The 13695-nt window shown below is 39.4% G+C and overlaps 1 protein-coding gene and 1 pseudogene across 3 annotated transcripts in view; both read left to right on the top strand.

The window, feature by feature from the left end:
• The window catches only part of THEMIS (thymocyte selection associated), a 163736-nt gene that overhangs the window by 127326 nt on the left and 22715 nt on the right, over nt 1–13695 (top strand). The gene's annotated exons all lie outside the window — the stretch shown is intronic.
• LOC119051237 (keratin, type I cytoskeletal 18-like) lies at nt 5539–10524 on the top strand (annotated as a pseudogene).

Genomic DNA, 13695 nt, shown 5'->3' on the forward strand with positions numbered 1-13695 from the left:
TTATATAATGTAGGAAATATTCACCGGATCAGTGTGGTACCATCTGACACTATACATACTTACTGCAGGGTTATTGACTAGATTCCCTATGCTGTACTTTCCCTCCCATGACTGTTTTTGTAACTGACAATTCATACATTGTAATCCCTTCCCCTTTAGATGGTTTTGTGATAAAATTTTTCCTTCTCCTCAGGAAAAAAAAACATAGAACAGGAAAAAAACAATTAGTTTCCTATTGCCAAAGCTCTACTTATTTTCCTGTTTCTTTCTTTGGAGGAATCAGGGGACAATCTATGCCTCAGGGTTTAGTGACCTCCTCTCCAGCGGCTCCTTCTCCAGGCCTGTCCTCACATGCCCATGCAAATAGTCAGGGATGATACCGGAGAAAATCAAGAGGAGCCCTGGCCAGTGATGGCGTGCCTTGCTTGTGGGCCAATGCTCAATACAAGTGCACACCAGCTGAATGTGAACCCTTCAATGAATACTACTAAAATGACTTTTAAAATGACTACTAAAAATGTTTTTAACTATTAGTACAATAGAATCTTAGAGTACGAGAATGTTGGTAAAGTGGCAGATTGCAGAATCATACAAAGCTTCTTTTTAGTTTATGTGCTTGGAATAATTTGTTAGGTTTACAGCATTAAGCAGGCTGCCCGGGCCCTCCCTGTTTCACACTCCACCTCTTCCTTCCCACTGGCTGGTTCCTCCTTTTTCCTCACTCTTAGAGGTAGGTGGAATTGATTTTGATTTATTTTTTGCCCCACAGCAGTTCACCCTTGCTCTCCTGGATCCTCAGAAGGGAAAATTGCTCTTTTATTTTGAGCTTCTTGTCCACGTTTAGAATTTATCTCCAAATGCTTCATCTGGACTGCGTGTGTCCGGGACGTCCATCCCCGCACAGTTGCAGCACTGGCCTATCCAATAGGCAGGACCAGAGTGCACTGATCCAGACTGTCTCCAAGTTACCCTTTCATCGCTTGGGTCTTCCGCACCCTCTAGTTTTCTAGGTGTTGGTTTATTTGTGGTTCACTTAGCAATAGCCATCTCCTTGGACACTGTAAGTAAAACTTTCCTTTGAGAGCTATAGAAACGTCTGGGCTTAGGTCTAACCAGGAACTATTTTGTTGGTCATAGAAACCCTGAACTCAGTTTGAATTTCGTGTTCTCATAAGGTTAATTATTTGTTCTCAGGTTATGGTGGGCTGCATATGGCCCCTCCCCCAAGATGTCTGCATCTCAATCACCTGATATATTTGACTATTACTTTATATGGCAGAAGAATGGATATTTCCTTATAAGGCAACGATGTGATTAAATTAAGAATCTGGAGAGGAGGAGTTGATCCTGGATTAACTGCTGGACCCTAACTGCCATTGCACATATCTTGTGAGACAGAAAGTGAGGGAGTTTAGATGCACAAAAACATACAGAAAAAAAGCAATGCGGAGATGGAGGCAGAACTGGGAGTAAGGCAGCCAAGGAGGCAGGGACACCAAGGAACTGTCAAGAGCCACCAGAAGCTGAAAGAGGCAAACAAATAAAAATAAAAAGTCTCTCCCCTCCAGGCCCTGAAGGGAACATGGCCCTGCTGATACTTGATTTCAACTTGTGACCTCCAGAACTTTTAGAGAATAGATTTCAGCTGTGTTCAGCTAATTAGTTTGTGGTCATTTGCCACAGCAGCCCAAGGAAGCTAATATAATCCACAGGTAGTCCAGGGCCTCCCAAGGAAGAGTGAATAGATATATTTCCCTGGCATTTTGGAATTTTTTAGAAAAGCCTAGTCAGAAAAGTCACTGTGAGTTATTTAACTGATTAACTCACTTATCAAATATGTGTTGAGGACTCCCTGAAAATTTGAAAGGTGAGCTAGTGGGAAGACTGCCGGGAGCACAGTATGTAGCAAGATGCACCGGAAAATAAGCAAGGTCAGGGCACACTCGGAGAAGTACGAAGGAAAGCTAGGAGGGGAGGCGTGAAATTGGGTGTTGAATATCTTAGAGGTCGCAGAGTTTAGTCTGGAATTTATCCTTTGGGCTACAGAATAAGAGTTATAGAGAAATTTTAAGTATTAAAGTTAAGTTGAAAACTATAAGTATATGAAAAACCTATGACTCCTTGCTATTGAAATAGGATAGAACTTTCTCCGTTTTCCACTAGAATAGAAACTACTACAGCCGTTCCTTGTTTGCCTAAATAATTTGGTCTTTAATTCCTCATTCATAGAAAACTTTCCTTTTTTACGCATGATTGTATTCACAGATGATACATTATTGCGCAACTAACTGTATTACAGTCCCATTCTTTGTGATTGACTGTGAATGTAGTTCTGGATAATGAGAATTTTTTTTAACTTGTTTATACTGAGTTTTAATGCTTTTATATTATACATATTATATATATGTTGTATTATACAAGTATCGTATGTATACAATAATGTTTATATTATACATATAAAAACAGTTGAAATTCTCTAGATTTGCAACATACTGCCTTGTATGGAGGGGGTGAGGGGAAAGTTTGAGAATGTAGGGCAGGGTTAAGTTGCTTATACTTTTGTTCATAGCTTATGCCTTTTCTGTGAGATGTAAGTAATGTAGGGAAAAAATAATTTTTCTCTCCACCTTTATGAGTTCTTGGCTGAAACCTATATAATCAAAGAAAGATTAATAGAAGAAAAATAGCAAGTTTTTTAACATGTAAAACTCAAGTATACATGGAAGATACCCAGGAAAACTAAATAACCCAAAGAAGTAACTTTAGAATTTAGGCCGACATATCATCTTAATAGAGAAAGGGATGGGGTTGTATATGTCTCTTAGGGGAGAGTAAATGGTTTTAGGAACGGTAGAATAAAGGGGCCCTAAGAAGAATAGGTGAGAGGTAAGATCGTTGTGACCAAGTTCGCCTGGGTCATGACTTCCTTCGTCTCCTGTGCTAAGACCCAAACTTCTGGTTGATGAAACTCCAGGGAAGATTTATGACAATGAAGTTCCTTTTGGAGGATCTGTCTTTAGGTCAATCAGGAGAGTTCAGAGGTGGTCTCTCCCCGCACTGGCTGTTTGTCAAGTACCCGCAGCTCAAGATAATTAGTATTCCAAAGAGGCTGAACTCTTACAGTCATGCTTTGGGATGGCGTGTTCTACATCATTCAACAAAGAAAGCCAAGTGATAAGGACAGAGCCCCACCTCATATGTGCCTCCCTAGTCACCATCATGCTCTGACCTAAGAAGTCCCTTTCCCCAAAGCCTCACCATTTACCCTGAGCAGGTGCCCTGTGAGAATGCTCACAGCTTATTCTCTGTATAAAGGATAGATAGCATCTTGTGTTGTGTGAATTCCGCTATGGAAAAAGTAATCCACTAATACTGATCCTTATCGGGGATATAAATTTCTTAGAAGTAGACATTAAAAATAGTTTGGAAAAGGCATTGAAGTTTTCTAGCAATAGGGAGTGGATGAATTTCAGTTGCTGGTGGTTGCTGAATGTGTCACTGATCATTGAGGTAAGCCTTTTATTCTGGAATTAGTTTATGATGTATTTGTGCACATGTACTCAGAGAGCAAAATTCTCAAACTTTACACATTAGTCATAAATATCTCAAAGAAAGGTACAATCGAATGCCAAGAAAATGAAAATGTTTTAAGTAAATACTCTGGGAACTGAGATTAGATGAGAATACTGGAGATATGTGTGGCATTTGAATACTTCTCACTTGGCTCTGCTTGAAGAAACACAACACTCTGAAACATTCGCCAGTGCAGTTACCAGCCCCTTGGAGTCCTGAGCATCAAGGAAAGGTGCCAACTGCAATCCTGAGAAGCTCGATTTAAGCCTGGAGTTTATGTAAATAGCCTTTATCCAGAAGATAAATGGATGACTTGAAAAATAAAAACCTCTGCCCATGGAAGTCTCTCTTCAAATGAAAGACATTTAATCCTGGAGCCACAGAGTCCTGGCCGATTTCCCATTTTCGAACTGAGTGCATAGACATAGATACCCTGCCGCTGCTTTCTCAGCAGTGAATAGCTATGCTAGACTCTGGAAGGGCGCTGTGAAGAGCCAGGGAAGACTGCCACCTGGTGGCAGTATAAAATTACTACTAAGATAAAGTCACAACCTCCCGTGGCTTGATCCAATATTTGTTTACTACCTAATTTCTAAAGCAAGAGAGACATGATATTTTAAATGAAACAGCCCTGAACGCTGTTTTAATTAATTGCCATATTGTGATTATTTCACAAGTTCCTTCTTGTTTTTTTCCTATTGTTTTACCTTTTACAGGACAGCCCATACATTGTTTTTATTCTATTTAGTCCTTCAGTTTTCCCTACTGGTTATTTTCTAGTTTTCAGAAATGGGGTAAACCCTCTAATTACTGTACTGTAAGACACAATTCTGACCACACTAAGAGGTCAAGACAAATATAGAAGAATGAGTAAAATGGCATGTAATAAACATAAATCTGAACAGTCTGAACGTGGTGAGCCTTTAGCCAGACTCCAGTCTGGTCTGCATTTGAGGATATTGTTGAATCCTTTTGTACTTGAGTTTGATTAATCAACTTTGGCTCTTACAGTTCCTCTGCCAGCTGAGTTTTAACTTGGCAGATAATTCAGATCATGTACTTTTGTAGAGATTTTAATGTGTTTAAAGTGTTTATATGATCCCGGGGCCAGATTCTGGTGTTATAAAACCTGTGTCAATAAATACTCAGCCCTTAAATATCCCTTATCATCACTCTTACTCACTACTGACTCTCTCTCTTCAAAGTGATGTGTGAGTGAGTTGGAGCATTTTCTGCAGAATTTCAAATCTTACATATGCATGTATGAATGTTACATATGCATGCATGCGGCTGAGTATGTTTGTATGAAGGCATATAGGTGTGTATGTGTGTGTATGGATGTATGCAGGTGTGCATGTTTATGTGTGTGTGAACTTCACTTCAGTCAATATTTCCTCAGTATAAATTTAAGATCTCTCCACTTCCTATACAAACTATATGTAATAAAATTAATTTCCTCTCAAAATACTTTAGACATGCATTATGAAGAAATCAAAATAAATACATGTCTAAATTTTCTGTTATTATGTGAGCATTTCATATATAAGTGGAAAAGACATCTGGATCCAAACACCCTTCCCTTTTCTCTTTATTCCCTGTAAGTAACCAAGAGCAAATACCATGATGGATGTTGAACTTGGCCATGTTGGAGGATCTGGTCTGTGTTACTGTCTACCAACAAATCCCTCCAGGCAGGTCCAGATCTAAATGACTGGATTTATTGATGATTTTATTTACCATGAATGTATGTAGTCTGATTAATGCTTGGAGGCTTAGTGCCCCAAGATCTTCAAGAATACAAACTAGCCAGCTGACTTCCCTGAAGTTCTTTAGGAGAGACATTGATCATCATTAAATAAATAAGTCTCTACATCCCATGCCCTAGAGCAGACAACACAGTAATATTGGCCATGCGAGCAATATTACTTCATCACCTATCAGTGCCTGTGCATCGGAAGAGCCGACATGGTGACTCACTTGAAGTTTTCAGAGGCTCCAATAAGTGAGGCAGGTTGTTTTTGGGCTACAGCCCAGGGCCTCTTTAATATAGTGTTGCCTGATTCAGAAGCTGTCTGGTTGTTCTTTTTGGTACCTCCCAAGATCCTTGGTGTTGACTTTGAACACATCAAGTACTCTATGTTATTCATGTGCTCATCGTTGTTAAATTGCAACCTCACTTCCTGAGCACCGAAGCCTCTTCCTGCAACATTTTCCAAATTGCAGTTTCCTATGTACCTTCTGGAGTAGAGTCAAGACTGAAATTCTCCTTCTCTCAAACCATAGGAGACCTAGATAGGTCATCCTGAGTACTAACCCCCAACCTCAACTTTAGGCAAATGAGGTGATTTAAGAAACTATATTCTGCCATGTCGGCCCACAAAAAGTCCAGCTGTTGTTAATATAATAAGAATGGTTTGCATGACATTGATGTAACCTGGCAGCCAAGGAGAGTGGATTGGAATGCACACACATGGACACTGATGACTTCACTGTAGGAGTCAGTGGGGTGGTAGACCCTTGAGTGAGTATGTGTATCATATGGCTGTCTCAGTCAAAATGACTGAGCAAGTAGAGCAACAAATCTGCATCAAATTTTGTGTTAAGCTTGAACATTCCTCCATGGAAACTGTTTCGGTGATTCAGAAGGCTGCAGCTGTAGACAACTAATGATTGGCAGCTTTGTCATGACAGTACCCACTCATGTATCATGTCTCCTAAAGAGTATTTTGGTGAAACATAAAATCACCCAGGAGATTCAGCCCCTCTACAGCCCAGATTCGGCACCCTGCGACTTCTGGCTTTTCCCAAAACTAACATCACCTTTCAAAGGGCAGAGATTTCAGATTGTTGATGAGATTCAGGAAAATGGGATGGGGCAGCTGATAGCAATTAGGAGAATTGTGTGAGGTCCCAAGGTGCCTGCTTTGGAGGGGACTGAGGCATCATTGTTGTATGTACAAAGTTGCTTGTGTTCTGTACCTTCAATAAATGCCTATTTTTCCTATTACACAATTGGCTGGATACTTTCTGGACACTCTCATATTTTCTGAAATTAAGTATATTTTTTTCTTGTGTCTTCACGTTGTACATGAAGGGTTGTTTTCCCTGTGAGTGGGCATCCTTTTAAGTGTTCTGACTTGTTTTCCTGTGAATTGGTAGTTAATCTTGAAGCATGATAGATTTAGGTTTAGATTTCTTGAACAACCGCTCCACAGAGAGTGAGCATTACTTTTATCATGATGTACATAACATCTGCTTTTTGTTTGTTTGTATTTAATAAAGTTAACATCTGTTGGTGATCACCATTAACTGAAATCACAGGAACATTTTGGCCACTGGATCTCAATTTTGCGTCCAGAGACAGCTGCGCCCGGGGCCCTGCCTGGGCTGTCCGCTGAGGGTGTGCAGGGGCAGCAAGAAAGTGCACCGAGCTGCAGATTCGATGAACCTGGTCAACGTGTTGGAAAATTGTATTTTCTAGTCAAAGAAAACCAAAACAAAATGAACAAGGATTTTTAAAAGATTATTTAAAAAATAAGTAAAAAGCACTCAACCTGTCAATCAGAGATTATACTACTGAAGACACCATTAAGAGAGTGAAAAGACAAGGCACAAAGGACCCTAAAAAGGACTTGTATTCAAAATACACAAAAAACTTTTACAGATCCATTTAAAAAATACACACAGCACAGTAGAGAAAATGGGCAAACTCCTGAAAAGTCACTTCACAAAATAGGCACTTCACGATGACCAAGATAATGTTGGAAACCTATTCAGTCACAACAGTCATCTGAGAAACATAAATTAAAACCACAGAGAGATAACATTATAGAATCACTGGGATGGTTAAATAAAGACTGACAATGCCAAATCTTTGCAAGAGTATGAAGAAACTGAAACTTTGTATACTCTTTCTAAGAGTATATCCTAGAAAACCTTTTGGTAAAGTTGGGCATATACATACCCTATGGCCACAAAATTATATGCCTACAGAAACATTTGTATGTGCGTATCCAGAAGAGAAATGTATATATGTGCACTAAGTGATGTATACAGGAATATTCATAACACCATCATTTGTAATAGATAAAAATTAGAAACAAATCACATTGTTTCTTCAGTAGTAAAGAGATGAGTAAGTTTTGGTATATTCATAGAACAGAATATTCTATAAAGTTATACTTTAAAAGAAAGAAACCAGATACAAAAGAGAATGTATATTAGGATTCAAAGTATAAAGGTTTCCAAATAAGAAAGAGAACTAATTATGATTTTTGAAGTTAGAATAGTGGGTAGCTTTGAGGAAGAGAGATTGGAAATGTACTGTGTTTAGGCGTGAGGAAGCTGCCAGCGGAGTATTAATATTTGATTTCCAGACCTGGGTAGTAGTTACATAGGCTCATTCAATTTGTATCAAGTCATGGAGCTGTTCTTATTGCTCGTGCATTTTTCTAAAAGCATTACATTCTTCAGGAAGTAAATTTATTACAATATTGTATTTATGATATAAGTGAAGGACAACTGAGTGATTTCTTTAAAAAAGTAGAACTGACAACTTTCACACTTCTAATAATGTTTCATAAGTTATATTAGGAGGAAAAAATATGATGAATCATATCCTTCAAGATGTCAGCCAAAAATGTGAAGTTACGAAGATTGAAATGAAGATTTACAAACATTTGAAATGAAAATAAACTTTGCAATATTTTTATATTGTTTTATGTGATTTTAGCAACTGAGAAAATAAAGCCATAGTGATCAACAATGTATTTTTAAAGTTAAGCAACAAAAATATGAAAGCAATTTTCTATTGCTTTTTCAGTTTTGCTTATAATTATGTTATACTTAATCCAGTACTTCATTACATTTAAAAGTCACTAAAGTTAACATAAATTCATTTGAATTTTTTAAACAGTAATTTTAAAAAACTACATAATTTTAGTACCCTGCTTCTTCCTAAAAATGGGCAAGTTAATAGAAATGATGTGCTGACAAATTAAAACCATTTCTTTTTCTGAAAGTACTCTTGGAAAATGTTTAGGAAAAAAATGCAAAAGATTTCATTATGCTTATACATGAAACAGACATAAGACAGTAAGCACAGCATAAGTATTAGCTATTGTTAGTTCGAATGAACAAGTGACTCTAGTGAGGCAGATTTTCTATAAAGTTACACAAGAGTTCAGTTTTTTCCTGACATATATGTTTATTATATTTGTGAGACTATGTTTCAATAATGAAATCCATGAAAAAATTAATGCACTGAAGAAGCCATTATCCTATTTTTAATGACTCTGTAGTGAAGGCATTGCTTTACAGGCAGACTGAACTAAGTACAGCTATTGAAATAACAGCTGCATTGTCTAGAATTTTTAAAAGTGATCCTCAAGGAAGCTTAGGATCTATATAGATGAATCTATATATGAAATATAGTCCCAGAATTATTATAAGCAAGTTTTTGCAACAAAGAAATAGTAGCCAGAAGTTTATAAAGTGTTGCAGAATGTTTTCAATAGTGTATAGAAACACAAGTGTAAAACAAAAATGCAGAGTCCTCATGACACTGTCAAGACAGGAAGGGATTGTGGCATTATTTTGTGCCATATAAAGGTTTACTGAAGGTTCAACCTGAGTCTCAGCTTCTCACCTTCCTCCCTGAACAAAATAAGCTTCAGCACATGCTCTAGCTTCTCCACGAGCTACCAGACCCTGGGCTCCATGCGGTCACCCAGTTACCAGGTCCTGCCGACCAGCAGTGCATCCAGGGTCTATTTAGGTGCCAGGGGCTCCCTGATCTCTGTGTCTAGCTCCACCAGCTTGCAGGGCAGCTGGGGATCTGGGGGCCTGGCTGCAGGAATGGCCAGGGGTCTGGTGGGCATAGGGCATATCCAGAGCTAGAAGAAGACTATGCAATGCCCGAATGACTGCTTGGCCTCCTACCCGGAGAAGGTGAGAAGCCTGGAGGCTGCTAATTGGAGACTGGAGATCAAAATTCAGGAAAACTTAGAGAAGAAGGGACCCCAGATCAGAAACTGGGGGCATTATTTCAAGACCATCGAAGATGTGAGGGCTCAAATCTCTGCAAATTCTGTGGACAATGCCTACATCGTTTTGCACATTGACAGTGCCCGTCTTGCTGCTGATGACTTCAGAGTCAAGTATGAGACGGAGCTAGGCATGTGCCAGTCTGTGGAGAATGACATCAATGGGCTCCAAAAGATCATTAATGACACCAATATCACTAGGCTGCAGCTGGAGACAGAGTGAGAGACTGTCAAGGAGGAGCTGCTTTTCATGAAGAAGAACCACAAGGAGGAAGTAAATGGTCTCCAAAACCAGATTGCCAAGTCTGGGTTGACCATGAAGTTGGATGCCCCCAAATCTCAGGACGTTGGCAAAATTATGGCAAACATCTGGGCCCAGTATGACAAGTTGGCTCAGGAGAACCAAGAGGAGCTGGACAAGTACTGGTCCCATCAGATAAAAGACAGCACCACAGTGGTCACCTTGCAGACCACTGAGATAGGCACTGCTGAGACAACACTCACAGAGCTGAAACGTATGGTCTAGTCATTGGAGATCGACCTGGACTCAATGAGGAATCTGAAGGTCAGTTTGGCGAACAGCCCGAGGGAGGTGAAGAGATGCTATGTCGTGAAGATGGAACAACTCAACAAGATCCTGCTGCACCTGGAATGAGAGCTGGCCCAGACCCGGGCAGAGGGGCAACACCAGGCCCAGGAGTATGAGGCCCAGCTGAACAACAAGGTCAAGCTGGAGGCTGAGACTGCCACCTACCGCAGCTTACTGGAAGACGTGGAGGACTTCCATCTTGTCGATGCCCTGGACAAGAGCCCCTCCTTACAAACTACCCAAAAGACCATGACCTGCAGGAGTGTGGACAGCAGAGTGGTGTCTGAGGTCAAGGACACCAAAGGTTTGAGGCATTAACAGCAGTGGAGTGGGACATCCTTTGGCAGGGCAGAAGGCCAATAAAAAGTTCATTGAAAGATAAAAAATATAAATTAAAAAATTAAAAAAATAAAGGTTTACTGATTGCATTATGACAAATCATTTTGAAATTTAAAGATGTGTTAATACTAATATTTATTTTACAAAAAGATGAGTGCTTACATTTGTCTACCTTGCCCATGGTAAGTGCCTGTCAATCATCTGCTGCCTAGAGGGACATACACACTTGACTGGCCCTTCAATTAAAAGGAGTAAAACTGACTGATCAAGGAATCATCCCGTATGGAACTTTGGAAAACGGATTGTTAGGAAATAGTTTTAACGTCATATGCTTTTTATTGCTGAAAACAATCCAGTGACTATGGTACAACCTATAGAACCTCTCATCTTGCACACTTTAAAAACTCGGAAGCAGAATTTCTAACCATTCTTAAAATGTTCTGAGGAATTTTTAGTGGGTTTTAAGTGCAATTATTAAAATACTAATTAATTAACTACTAATTTAAATCTGTTTTGTTTTTAAAAAGCATTTGACATCAGGGAAGATAGGAATTTTCTAGCCAATTTCAATATCTTTGCAAAATTAGTAGACATTGTTGAAATATACATATCATGACCTAGAGCAATTAACATACTTTTTCTTTTGGGTCCACGTATCTTTGTGAAGCAGCATGTTTTAGTGGTGACATTATTAAAATTCAATATATAAGTCCACTGAATTACAAAGTGAATGATTGAATTGCTGTACCATAAAGTATAAAATCATGATTTGAGACTTTCACCAAGATGGAGGTGTAGGTGGAAGCACTGCAACTTCTCGCACAACCAGGTTTAAAAACTACAAAGTTTTAGCAACAAAAATGCAGCCAAACTACAGAAAATTGAACTACATGGAAGTCTGACAACTACGAACCCTTTAGCCAAACTGTTAAGAAGGGTAGAGCCAGCAGCAGAGCAGGGTTGGGCAAGAAAGATCCACCAGAATGACCCGGGCTTGAGACCAGGCACACCAGCAGCTGTGGGCGGATCCCAGGTGTAGAGAAGCTGGTGGACCCACTGAGGGCTCAAGGCAGTGGACCCACTGAGGGCTGATCGCGGTCACACATTCGCACCGGTGAAGGAGGGAGCGAGACAGACTGCGGACCTCTCAGGCCCCATTGGCAGGAAGAGGCAGAGGGAACCCCCATCATCCCTCTCTGACCCCACCCCCACATACAGCGTCACAAACCAGCAACCTGGGTAGCCCCACCCTGGTGAACACCTAAGGCTCCACTCCTCATATGTAACAGACAAGAACAGATCAAAACATGGCTCAAGAACAACTCAGAGCCCCAGAGCCCATAAATCTAAGCGATGAAGAAATAGCCAAACTTTCAGATGCACAGTTCAAAACACTGGTGATCAGGATGCTTACGGAACTGGTTGATTATAGTCACAAATTAGAGGAACATATGAAGGCTAAACTAATTGAAATGAAGGGAAATACACAGGAAACCAATAGTAATGGAAAGGAAACTGGGACTCAAATCAAAGGAGTGGACCAGAAGGAGGGAAAAAATGACCAAACAGAAAAGGATGAAGAAACAAGAATTCAAAAAAATGAGGAGAGGCTTAGGAACCTTCACGACATCTTTAAACGCTCCAACATCCGAATTATAGGGGTACCAGAAGGGGAAGAGGAACCGCCACAAGTGGAAACCTTATTTGAACAAATAATAAAGGAGAATTTCCCCAATCTGGCAAAGGAAATAGACTTCCAGGAAATCCAGGAAGCTCAAAGAGTCCCAAAGAAGTTGGACCCAAGAAGGAACACACCAAGGCACATCATAATTATATTAGCCAAGATTCAAATGAAGGAGAGAATCCTAGAAGCAGCAAGAGATAAGGGGACAGTCACCTACAAAGGAGTTCCCATCAGGCTGTCAGCAGATTTCTCAAAAGAGACCTTACAGGCAAAAGGGGCTGGAAAGAACTATTCCAAGTCATGAAATCCAAAAACCTACATCCAAGATTGCTCTATCCAGTAAAGCTTTCATTTAGAATGGAAGGGCAGATAAAGTGCTTCTCAGATAAGATCAAATTCAAGGAGTTCATCATCATCAAGCCCTTATTATATGAAATGTTAAAGGGACTTACCTAAGAAAAAGAAGATACAAAAGATGAACAGTGAAAGGACAGCAAACTCACAGTTACTAAGAACCACACCTAAAACAAAAGCAAACTAAGAGGACAGCTAGATCAGGAGCAGAACCATAGAAATGAAGATCACATGGAGGGTTAGCAACAGGGGAAGTGGGAGGAGGAGAAGGGGGGAGAAGGTACAGAAAATAAGTAGCATAGATGGTAGGTAGAAAATAGATAGGGGGAGGGCAAGAATTGTATGGGAAATATAGAATCTAAAGAACTTGAGACAGGTGGTCATAAACTAAAGGGGGGAATGTTGGGGGAGGGGGTGTGCAGGGTGGAGGGGAATGAAGGGGGGAAATAGACCAATTGTAATGGCATAATTAATAAAATATATTTTAAAAAAAGAAAAAGAAAGAAATATGTACAACCCTTACCCTAGTAACTTGAATGTAGTATGTGTTCAATAAATGTTTGTGGTATCAAAAAATAAATAAATAAATAAAAATAAAATCACGATTTGAAAAGTAATAAAAACCATTCAGCCATTTTCTCAATATTATTAATATTCAAAATAAAATTTTGCTTAAAATATTTTATCTTAACTTTAATTTATTTTAATATTTCTACTTTGATCTTGTCTCATAATGTACATGATATCTTAGTAGAGTAAATGTACATTACTGCATGTATGTTAGTAGAGTACATATGTATGTAATTTAATGCACTATACCCATATCACATTTATGGTTCATGCTTAAAATTTTTACTGTTAAGGAGATATAATCAGAGTGGTTCAGAAAGCAGTGATTTAGAAGTTGGTAGAAAAGAGATAAGACAGCAAAGGAGATGAGTGAATGGCAGTTCCGGAGGAAAGACGAGGGTACAGTGTCAGTAGAGGCTGAGGAGAAAAGGATGTTTTGAAAATGATGAGGTGGTTAACAGAGTTACGTGCAGCAGAAAGCTCGGGAACTACTAGGCCTGAGGAAGAGCCATGGGATTTATAACCGATGATTAGACAGTTGC

This window comes from Artibeus jamaicensis, unplaced genomic scaffold, assembly GCF_021234435.1.
Source record: "Artibeus jamaicensis isolate MK-2021 breed Jamaican fruit bat unplaced genomic scaffold, CSHL_Jam_final contig_387, whole genome shotgun sequence".
Taxonomy (NCBI): domain Eukaryota; kingdom Metazoa; phylum Chordata; class Mammalia; order Chiroptera; family Phyllostomidae; genus Artibeus; species Artibeus jamaicensis.